This window comes from Cebus imitator, unplaced genomic scaffold (assembly GCF_001604975.1).
Source record: "Cebus imitator isolate Cc_AM_T3 unplaced genomic scaffold, Cebus_imitator-1.0 Scaffold74, whole genome shotgun sequence".
Classification (NCBI taxonomy): domain Eukaryota; kingdom Metazoa; phylum Chordata; class Mammalia; order Primates; family Cebidae; genus Cebus; species Cebus imitator.
In genome coordinates, this window is record NW_016107389.1 from 7,453,333 (window position 1) to 7,463,870 (window position 10,538).

Genomic DNA, 10,538 nt, shown 5'->3' on the forward strand with positions numbered 1-10,538 from the left:
TGACTTCAAGTGATCCACCCACCTGGGCCTCCCAAAGTGCTGGGATTACATGCCCGGCTGTGTTTGATTTTTACTATGTAGAAAAAACATACAGACACACATGCTTAAATCTATTCATCTTTGAAAACTTCTAGATTTTAAGTCATAGTTTACAAGCCTTTATTTTGAGATATAAAACATTCTTTCATTTCTTTAATTCAATGTAGTCGTTTGTGTTAAAATGTTTCTCCATTTGAATTTTTCTTTGTATATAGTGTGAAGTATGGATTCTACTTCATTTTTCTAGGCTGCCTTGTCTCATCAACAGTTTTTAAAAAGTTCATTTTTCCCACTGAGTTGCTCTGCCACCTTTTCATATATTAAAATTGTGCATGCTTGAGATCCATTTCTGAACTTCCTGTTCTCTTTCATTGCTCTGACCACATGTACTAACAATATACTAATTAAATAACTAATCTGTATAACATACAATATCTGCAACATCTAGTTCTCCTAATTTTTGCTCTTCAATGATTTTTCTAGCTATTTTTAGAGTAAAAAAATTTCCTATATGTTGCATATAACTACATACAACTAATTTTGCCTGGTTTTGAAGAGAAAGAAAAAAGTCTTTCTGGTATTTTTGAGGTCTTCTCTTAAATTGATAAATTAGCTTAGAGAAGACTGACATATTTATGATATTGAGTCATTTTAGTCAAGAACAGGACAGGCCTTTTCCTTTTTTTTCCAATTATTTTAAGTTCTTCAGGAATGTTTTTAAGTTTTCCTTATATATGACGTTTATATTTATTGTTAAATTTATTCCCACATATTTTATCTTTCGGTTGCTCTTCAGGGAATAAAACCTTTTGGGTCAATGGGGAACTTTTTGGAAACCCTAGCATGGGAAAAGGTCAACACTGGTACTTCAACCAATATCAGGAGGCTGTGTTCAATGTATCAATCAGCTGTTCAACCACATTCTATTGGACTTGCAAGCAATGTCAGAAACTAGGAAACAAACCACCATCAGAAAGAGAAAACTAGGTGACTCATGGTCATAAGCCCTCTCCCCACTCAGGACTAGGGGGCAACCACTCGGCAACTCAGAATTACTTGGGGATATACGCCCAGGCGGTCCTGACCAACAACAGCAACCTCTGTGGGTCCCCTTCCATGCTCTGAAACCTTTTGATATCGTCTTTTTGTTCCACTATCCAACTGTAAAAAAAAGCTTTTGATACTGCCTTTTACTATGCAACTGTAAAAAAGAATGAGAAGGTCCTTTATATAAAAATTTAAAAAGATCTTGGGAGGCCGAGGCGGGTGGATCACGAGGTCAAGAGATCGAGACCATCCTGGTCAACATGGTGAAACCCCGTCTCTACTAAAAATACAAAAAATTAGCTGGGCATGGTGACACGTGCCTGTAATCCCAGCTACTCAGGAGGCTGAGGCAGGAGAATTGCCTGAACCCAGGAGGCGGAGGTTGCGGTGAGCCGAGATCGCGCCATTGCACTCCAGCCTGGGTNGCTGAGGCAGGAGAATTGCCTGAACCCAGGAGGCGGAGGTTGCGGTGAGCCGAGATCGCGCCATTGCACTCCAGCCTGGGTAACAAGAGCGAAACTCCGTCTCAAAAAAAAAAAAAAAAATTTAAAAAGATCTCTAAGGTATATTATATTGTTAAGTAATAAAGCTTTTGCTTTTGCTTGCTCAAAAAACTGCACTGCTGCTCTCACTCTCAGTCTGAGAACTCTTGATGGGGGCTGTAACACTCACTGTGGGGTTAAAGCTCTCTGTTAAGGTTCGATTCTTAGAGCAAGGGAAGCCAAGAAGCTGAGCCCAGAGCCCAAGCTGGGCGTGGAGAAAGGCCCTTCTCAGGCCCATCCTTGGACCCAGCAACCGTTTCCGGCAACACTACTGCAGATAGTTTTTCCTTCCTTTTGTCTTCTGTCTTCCTTTTACTCTTTTATCTGATTCCAGATCAGTGGGAAAAAAACTTCAAAAACCGGTGATGGAACAACAGGGCAGGCTGGAAAAAATTAAGTTAGATCCATACTTCACACTAATACAAAGAAAAATCCAGATGGAGAAAATTTTAAGAGTTGTTTAAGTAATAGACTCCCCAGTCCAGGCATGGCACAACTCCTACTTAAACACAGGATTGAAAGGGTTTTTTTTGTTTGGTCTCATGAAGGTAAAGCAAAGAGTATTTCAACTGAAAACTAGTAGGTACCGTTGACGGTGGATGTACCATTGACAAAATATGGAGAAGATGTGAAACTGAGTCCGTCCCCTTAGCCTTGCCCCACTTAGCTCCGGGAACCCTAGCAGCCAGGCAGTCATACCTAGGCAAAAGACTGAACGATTCTTTCATGGAGTTCTTATCAGTCCAAGAGCAAAAACTAATACACACTGTATTGAGGGGTTCCTCACTGAAGTCTCAGCCTAATTACTCTAAAATAAAACATTCAACAAGTCCCACTCACGTGCTCCCATATTCCAAACAGATTTTTAGTCTCTTAGTCTGCTCGACCTGTCATAACAAAATACTACAGATTGGGTGGCTTACACAGATATTTATTTTCTCACAGCTCTGGAAGCTGGGAAGTTGATGATCAAAGTGCCAGAAAATTCAGTTTCTGGCTTGCAGATGGGCACACACGGCCTTTCCTTGGTGCCTAGGGGTCTGGGGTATGATGGGGAGAGAGAGCGCTCACATAAGCTATGATATCTTTTCTTATAAGGTCAGAATCCTGCTCAATCAGAGCCTCCCCGCCATGACCTTATTTAACCTTAACTACTTCCTTATAGGCTCCATCTCCAAACACAGTCACATTATAGGGTTATGGCTTCAGCATATGAATTTGGGGTTAAAAGCTTTCAGTCCCTCTGACATTGTCAAACCAAACTGTTATCTATGGGATTTCAACATACGGACAGTGATTAGCAAGCATCACCTCTCCCCTTCCTATCTGACTGTTTCACCTCTGGGTATTCTCATTGACTCTCCATGCCAAGGTATAACTAAGTGTAAAAATACTTCTTGTTTCAGAATCAAGGTATTTAGATCCATTGGGTCTAAATTAGATAGGATCTGGTGTTACCTTCTGTGGACACCACCACACCTTTCTAAGTCTGTTAGAGTCCTGTAAAACTGATACAGATGGCGAACTGAATAATTCTCATTTTTTCTTCTCATTGACTTTAAATGTGTTCAATTACAAGGCCTTGTTTGAAAGTATTGGTTCATTGGTATATGGAAATGTACATCTCTGTAATAATTGTGCTGTTTTGTTGATGTATCAACTCTTCACCCCCTAATAATCCTGGAGCAAGCTCAGGTGGGATTCCCAGCAGCCGCAGAGGCTGATAGCAGCTTCTTACTGGAATGGATGAGCGTTGCAAATGAGCATTGCAAAACAGCCCAGACTGGGGCATCCACATACTGCTCTGTCACCAAGACATCCCTTCCAAGCACCGTCACCTCTACTTCTGTGAGCTCTTTGCCTCCCTTCCATCTGCCCACAGGGCCTGGAAGGAAACTCTTACCCTTCATCAAACCCAGCTCTGAACAGTGAGTTTATGTGAGATATGTTGTCCCTTTGTTTGCTGCTGACAAGCGTAAAGAACCACTTTCACTGCTGATAATAATGGTTAATTTATCACATCTAGCCGAGGCTGACCTCTGGGCGTCCCAGCCCCTCCATCACCTTCACACCTGCTCAAGCTAATTGTTAGAGCCAAGTGTAAATGAAAATCAACTGGGCTAATAATGAATGGAGCCCATTACTCGCAACAGCACATTGCTTTACAAAGGTTTATCAAGAAACATTATAACCAGTTCCCCCCCACCACTACCCCCCCCCCCGTCACAGTTCCCTGTTTTATAGATGAGAAAAAGTGAGCAAACAAGGAGCGACCAGCCTATGAAAACAGGCACAGGGACTGGAAACACATTTGACTTTAGCTTCCTGAGCTCTACAATAGCTATTCCTATATGGATCCCAAATTCACTTACACATCTAAAGAGTGGAGTTTTCTCCCAATATTGTTGTCATCTGTTTATATAAGCAAATGAGATCATTACTGACTGTGAAGACCTTAATTAATATGCTAATCTCATTCCTCCACCAAAGCCATTTTTTAAAGTGGCCATCTTCGTGTCTTCCCCAGTCACTGTCACCTACCCTAGAAATGCTTTTTCATTCTCATCTGAAAGCACAGACCCAGTTCCCAAACAATTGACATGACATAACCAGAACTGCTGTTAAAGACAACTGAGTATCTCCAAAGGGCAGCTATTAGATTATCAAGAATTATCAACTGTAGTTAGAAGATAAAGCCCTAAGAGAGTTTAATATATTTGGAAATATTTGTAAACTTTTTCATATTGTAATATATTTGTTCATTTTTAATGTATTTACAGTACAAGCAGTTCACACCCCCATCTCAAGCTATAAATCAGGATTACTTATCCCCCAGCACATTCAGTGGTAACAGGAAATACCAGCAACTCTATGCATCTGAGCATGAAATATGTATGAAATTCTCGTGAGTGATCCCCTGGACTTAAAAACATCTAAGACCTCCAGATCACTAGTTTTAAGCTAATTTGGACAAAATATTGAGCCATTTTGTGTTAGATTTGAATCAACTGTTAACGGAATGCAAATAACCAGTTGACAATATGAACAAGTGTGACTGATTACTCCAAATTTTGACTTCCTTGCCTGACTCTCCAGAAAATTACTCTCAAACCCAGTAGAGGATTCCATGCCTTTGCATTGACAAGGCCTTTCTTTATTAACTACCTTAATCTGGGCATCTTGCTTATCCAGGTTTTCTAATACTTCCTTGGGAGACATACTAATCCATGACTTCTGCAGTATCTGCCTAATAGTCTTAGATTTTGAGGGCACCAATCCAAACTTATATCACACAGCATCTTTAGTAATCTGGGAAGGCCAGTTAGGTGAGCACAAAGCCTCTGAAGGGCAGCATCTACTTGCTTCAGAGGAATAAGGTATGAATTAGTGTTCTGCAGGAAAAAGGAGTGGAATCTATGGTTGTAGTAGTCCATTTTCATACTGCTATAAAGAACTACCCAGGTAGGGCACAGTGGTTCACACCTGCAATCCCAGCACTTTGGAAGGCCGAGGCAGGCGGATCACCTGAGGTCGAGAGTTCAAGATCACCCTGACCAACAGGGAGAAACCCTGTCTCTACTAAAAATAAAAATATAAAAGTATTAAAAAATTAGCCGGGCAGGGCGGCACATGCCTGTAATCCCAGGTACTCGGGAGGCTGAGGCAGGAGAATTGCTTGAACCTGGGAGGCAGAGGTTGCAGTGAGCCGAGAACACACCATCGCACTCCAGCCTGGACAATAGGAGCAAAGCTCCGTCTCAAGAACAACAACAACAACAACAAAAACAACTTCCCAAGATTGAATAATTTGTAAAGGAGAGGTTTAATTGACTCAAAGTTCAGCAGGGCTGGGGAGGCCTCAGAAAACTTACAATCATGGTGGGAGGCAAAGGGGAAGCAACGCACCTTCTTTACAAGGCCAGCAAGAGGGAGACGTGTCAACTGAAGGGGGAACAGCTCCTTATAAAACCATCAGATCTTGTGAGAACTCACTGTCACAAGAACAGCATGGGGAAACTGTCCCCAGGGTTCTCCAGCTGGTCTCTCCCTTGACACATGGGGACCATGAGGGTTATGGGAATTACAACTCAAGATGAGATTTGAGTGGGGACACAAAGCCTAATCATATCAATGGTCAAATAAGATAGGAAAAAATATTGGGTTTAATTACATTCAACAGAAATCCTTTCTTTCAATGCAGGAATTCTTAGAACTAATGCATATGTCAGTCTACTTTTCATTGACATCAATATAAAATCCTCATTTCACAAAACACCTGTGTATATACTCAATAACACTAGGATTCAATAGAAAAGGATTGAGAAACTTCCTCTAGAGGGCGCTTTCCATGTAAAGACCAAATACACTGCTGCAGGAGGGAAGAAAAATTTCATTTACTTACACTTCTGTGGTAAGGGATAAAATCTAAAATCTTTGCTGGCTTCACTTAAATCAAAGAGTTCAATGATTTTGAATGATCTGGGATTTTGTATCAGTTAGCTCTTGGTGAGATAAGTCTACATAACAATTTCCGTATCTCAGACACATAACATTTACTTCACATTCACACGTCTGCAGCCTGGCTGGGACAGATTGGCTTCAAGCGGGTCAGATTCGGGTGTGTACCATGTGTTTTTCATTCAGGAATCCAGGCTCAAAAGCGGTGGCTACCTCAGTGTGGTTTTCTCGTGGTGTAAACCAGGTGCAAAAAATTGCTGGCAGACATTTACCAAACCTCTTAAGCCTCAGCCTACAACTGATCACCCATCACTTTGCCACGTTCCATTGGTTAAAGAAATTTATATGCCCACACCCAAAACTAGTGGGGCAGGGAGATATATTCCACCCACAGAGAAGACAGGCAAGGGCAGGGAGGAAAGAAAGAATGGTAAGTAAATAATAGTACTCACCACACTGACCACAAGATTTAACTGCTTATGGAAATTCAATCATATTTTTATTTCCTTTAAACACAAATAGCCTGGTCGGTAATTCAAACATGCACATTATTAGACTTACCACTAGCAACATAGGGCCCACTTCTTTCATCTTGTTCTTCCTTGCTTGGGAAAAGTCAGCATTCAACATGTATGTGTGCGAATCCAGGAAAGTTAGAAGACTAAGGCATCTTCCATCCAGATTCCTGGGTGGATATCCTGAATACCAACACCATAGTCAAATGCTTGTTTAAGAATACCAGTGTATGCTTTTTTAATGCAGTGTAACAAGTTATCAAAAATGTAGCATCTTAAAACAACGCATCTTATTATCTCATGGTTTCTGTGAGTCAGGAATTCAGGCACAGCTTTGGCTGAGTCCTGTGCAAGGCCACAGTCAAGGTCAGCCAGGACTGACTTCTCATCTGAAAGCTCATCTGGGGAAAGATCCACTTTCAGGCTTACTGAGGTGTTGGCAAAATTCATGTTCTTGCAGGTATAGGGGCTCAAAGCTAACGCAGAGACAAAAACTGTAAATCAATTCTGCTAGCAAAACAGAGTCTTCTAAAATGAAATATAATCACAAAAATAATATTCCATCACCTTGTCCATACTCTGTGACCTAGACTTAAGTGAGAGGTCCTGCCCACACCCAAGGGGAGTATTAAAGAGCATAAACACGACAAGGTAGGGATCATGGAAACCACCTTAAAGTTTGTCCACCACAACCAGAAACCTAAAAAATATGTTTATGTCCAGTGAGAACACATGCTCACAGGGAGGGGAACATCACACACTGAGGCCTGTTGGGGTGGGGGGCTAGGGGATGGACAGCATTAGGAGAAATACCTCATGTAGATGACAGGTTGATGGGTACAACAAACCACCATGGCATGTGTATACCTCTGTAACAAACTTGCATGTTCTGCATATGTACCCCAGAACTTAAAGTATAACAAAATAAAAAATACATATGTTTACATCCTGCTTTGCCCCAATTCTACCAGTGGAGAATCACTCTCCATCATTCACACTTAGGTGAACTCACATTCACTGGCTTATTCTATATTACATGCTATTTTAAGATCTTTTCAGGAAGGAAGCCTCCCATCAGTTGGCCAGTGCTGTTCCATCAGTGAGTATTCAGTGTCACTAACCAACAGAATGGCTAAGAAATCATTCCAGTCAGAAAAGGCCCAAGTACCAATTATTGGACTGTCATGATTTATATTTGTGCCTGATATGACCAACGTAAGTCAAACTGGTTATACATACCAATGCAACCATAGGCTGACAAGAACTGAAACTTATGATTCGTGACGTGTCAACCCTGAGCCAAAGCAGTCAGTCAACTCAAAGGGAGTAAACACCGGTCAAACAGATGATTTGGCAGCCGAACTATTTAACAAATGATGATGACTGGAATACTCACTTATCAATCAGTCACATAGACATGATTTCAGGAAGAGAAGTAACTGAAGTTTAAGAGTAGTTTTCTTTTTCCACAAAGCCATTCATTCTGGCCATGCTCCATGACTCATGTCTGTAATCCCAGCACTTTGGGAGGTCTAGGCAGGTGGATCACCTGAGGTCAGGAGTTCGAGACCATCCTGACCAACATGGTGAAGCCCTGTTTCTACTAAAAATACAAAAAAATTAGCTGGGCACAGTGGCGTACACCTGTAATCCCAGCTATTCCAGAGGGTGAGGCAGGAGAATTGCTTGAACCTGGGAAGCAGAGGTTGCAGTCAGCTGAGTTTGTGCCATTGCATTCCAGCTTGGGCAACGAGAGCAAAACTCCGTCCAATTCATCCCAAAACATTTGCTGAATGCCTACTGTGTTCTAGGTACTCTATTTAGTGCTTGGAATATAGAGATGAAAGACTGAAGTAGTGTTAGGAATGAAATTCACTGTTTAAATTCTTTCTTTTCTAATACTATTATCTATGCTGCTAAGCAATTTTCTCAGTGATCATCAGCCAATAGCCATCAAAACCCGGGGACCTTCCCCACAGCTCCTCTTTTAACCCTAATATTTAACCAAAACCTACTTTGCTGTGGCAAAAATGTATTTACTATTGTGCCCATTAAATAACATCTGAGGTTAAGAATACTTTGTATTCTATAAACATTTGAAAGCCAGAGATCACTTAAAACAAACACAGCTTTAATATAAATGCACGAAGTTACACATAAACAGAGAAGGTCAGAGAGAGAGCGAGAGAGAGTGAGAGGGAGCGAGAGGGAGCGAGAGAGAGCGAGTGGGAGCCAGAGGGAGCCAGAGGGAGCAGGGAGCGAGAGCACACGCGCGTGCGCAAAAGCCTTGGCCAGCTTGGCCCTTTCCTTCCCTCTTCTCTTTCTGGAGGTAATCTTATACATTTTCATGGCTTTTATATGCTAGAGCTTTTAGACAGCAAGTAGATGACAAACTCACTTTAATAATCATTTATCATAAGCTTGGTATTGGGGTTAAAAATAAACTCTTGACAAATACCAAGGACTCCTTTATTCTTAAGTCCCTTTTATTGTCAAGGACTCCTTTATTCTAATGCAGTGGCTCCTGAAAAACTTTCCTTTTCAAGGATACTTTTTCAAACACAATCAATAATCTACAATCAACCTTGTAATCTCTTCAGAAGCCAGGACCTTCTCAGCTTTGGAGTTTTGATGATAAAATGCATAGTTGGATTTCCACAGGCCCAAGATTTTACAATTTTATTTGTTGGCTATTAATCTGGTGTTTCAGACAAAGGAAGTCAATAATTATAAAAATTATTAATTTTAGAAATTCAGAGCTATAATCGGTACAAAAAATAGAATGAGTAGGGCCTAGCATTTGACAGCACAAAAGGGTGACTATAGTCAATAACAACTCAATTACACATTTTAAGATAACTGAAAAAATATAGCTGGATTGTAACACAAACGATAAATGCTTGAGAGGATGGATACTTCATCTTCCATAATGTGATAATTACACAGTACAGAATGCCTCATGTAACCCCTAAATATATATGCCTGTTATGTACCCACAAAAATCAAATACTAAAAAAAAAGAAAAGAAATTCGGAGTTGAAATAAGAGGGGTTTTTTTGTTTTTATTGTTTTGTTTTGGTTTTGGTTGAGACAGAGTCTCACTCTGTTGTCTGGGCTGGAGCGCAGTGGCATGATTGTGGCTCAGTGCAACCTCCACCTCCTGGGCTCAAGTGATTCTCCTGCCACAGACTTCCGAGTAGCTGAAATTACAGGTACCCGTCACCATGCCTGGCTTATTTTTGTATTTTTAGTAGAGACGGGGTTTCTCCAGGTTGGCCAGGCTGGTCTCAAACTCCTGACCTCAAGTGATCCTCCAGCCTCGGCCTCCCCAAGGGCTGGGATTACAGGCATGAGCCACTGTGCCTGGCCTGGCCCGAAATGCGTTGTGAAACACATCTGGTCTAGCCCCTCTCCGGAGCTCAATTCTGCACAGCAACATCTGTAGCAAGTAGTTTGTTGAGCTCTTACTCAAACATCCCCAGCTCCCTAGCGGGGAGCTCATAGCTTCTCAGAGACTTCATTTCATCTTCTCATATCACCTTAGTATATCATCCTTTTTGTCATGTAGCTTTAATCCATGATCTTGGCTATACCCCTTGGAAACAAATCTTTGAAAAGTACCTAATGCCTTCACACAATGGTTCTCCAAATATTCAAACTCCCCTGTCGTGTCCTGAATACTCTCTTCTAAAAATGCCCTGAGTCATTATTCATTGAACATTGTTAAATCAAATTTAGCCCAAAGCTCCTTCTTACATATTTTAAGTTCAGCCTGAAGATTTCTCTATACATAGTGAACTATAACCCAAAAGGAGGTATAAACAGACTGTAATCTACTCTTGTGCAATCACCAACTTTCAGCCAATCAGCGAGGCCAACTGTTCAAAAAAGTAAACTCCAAGCTGTCACCAATCCAGCTGTTTCTGTACCTCACTTC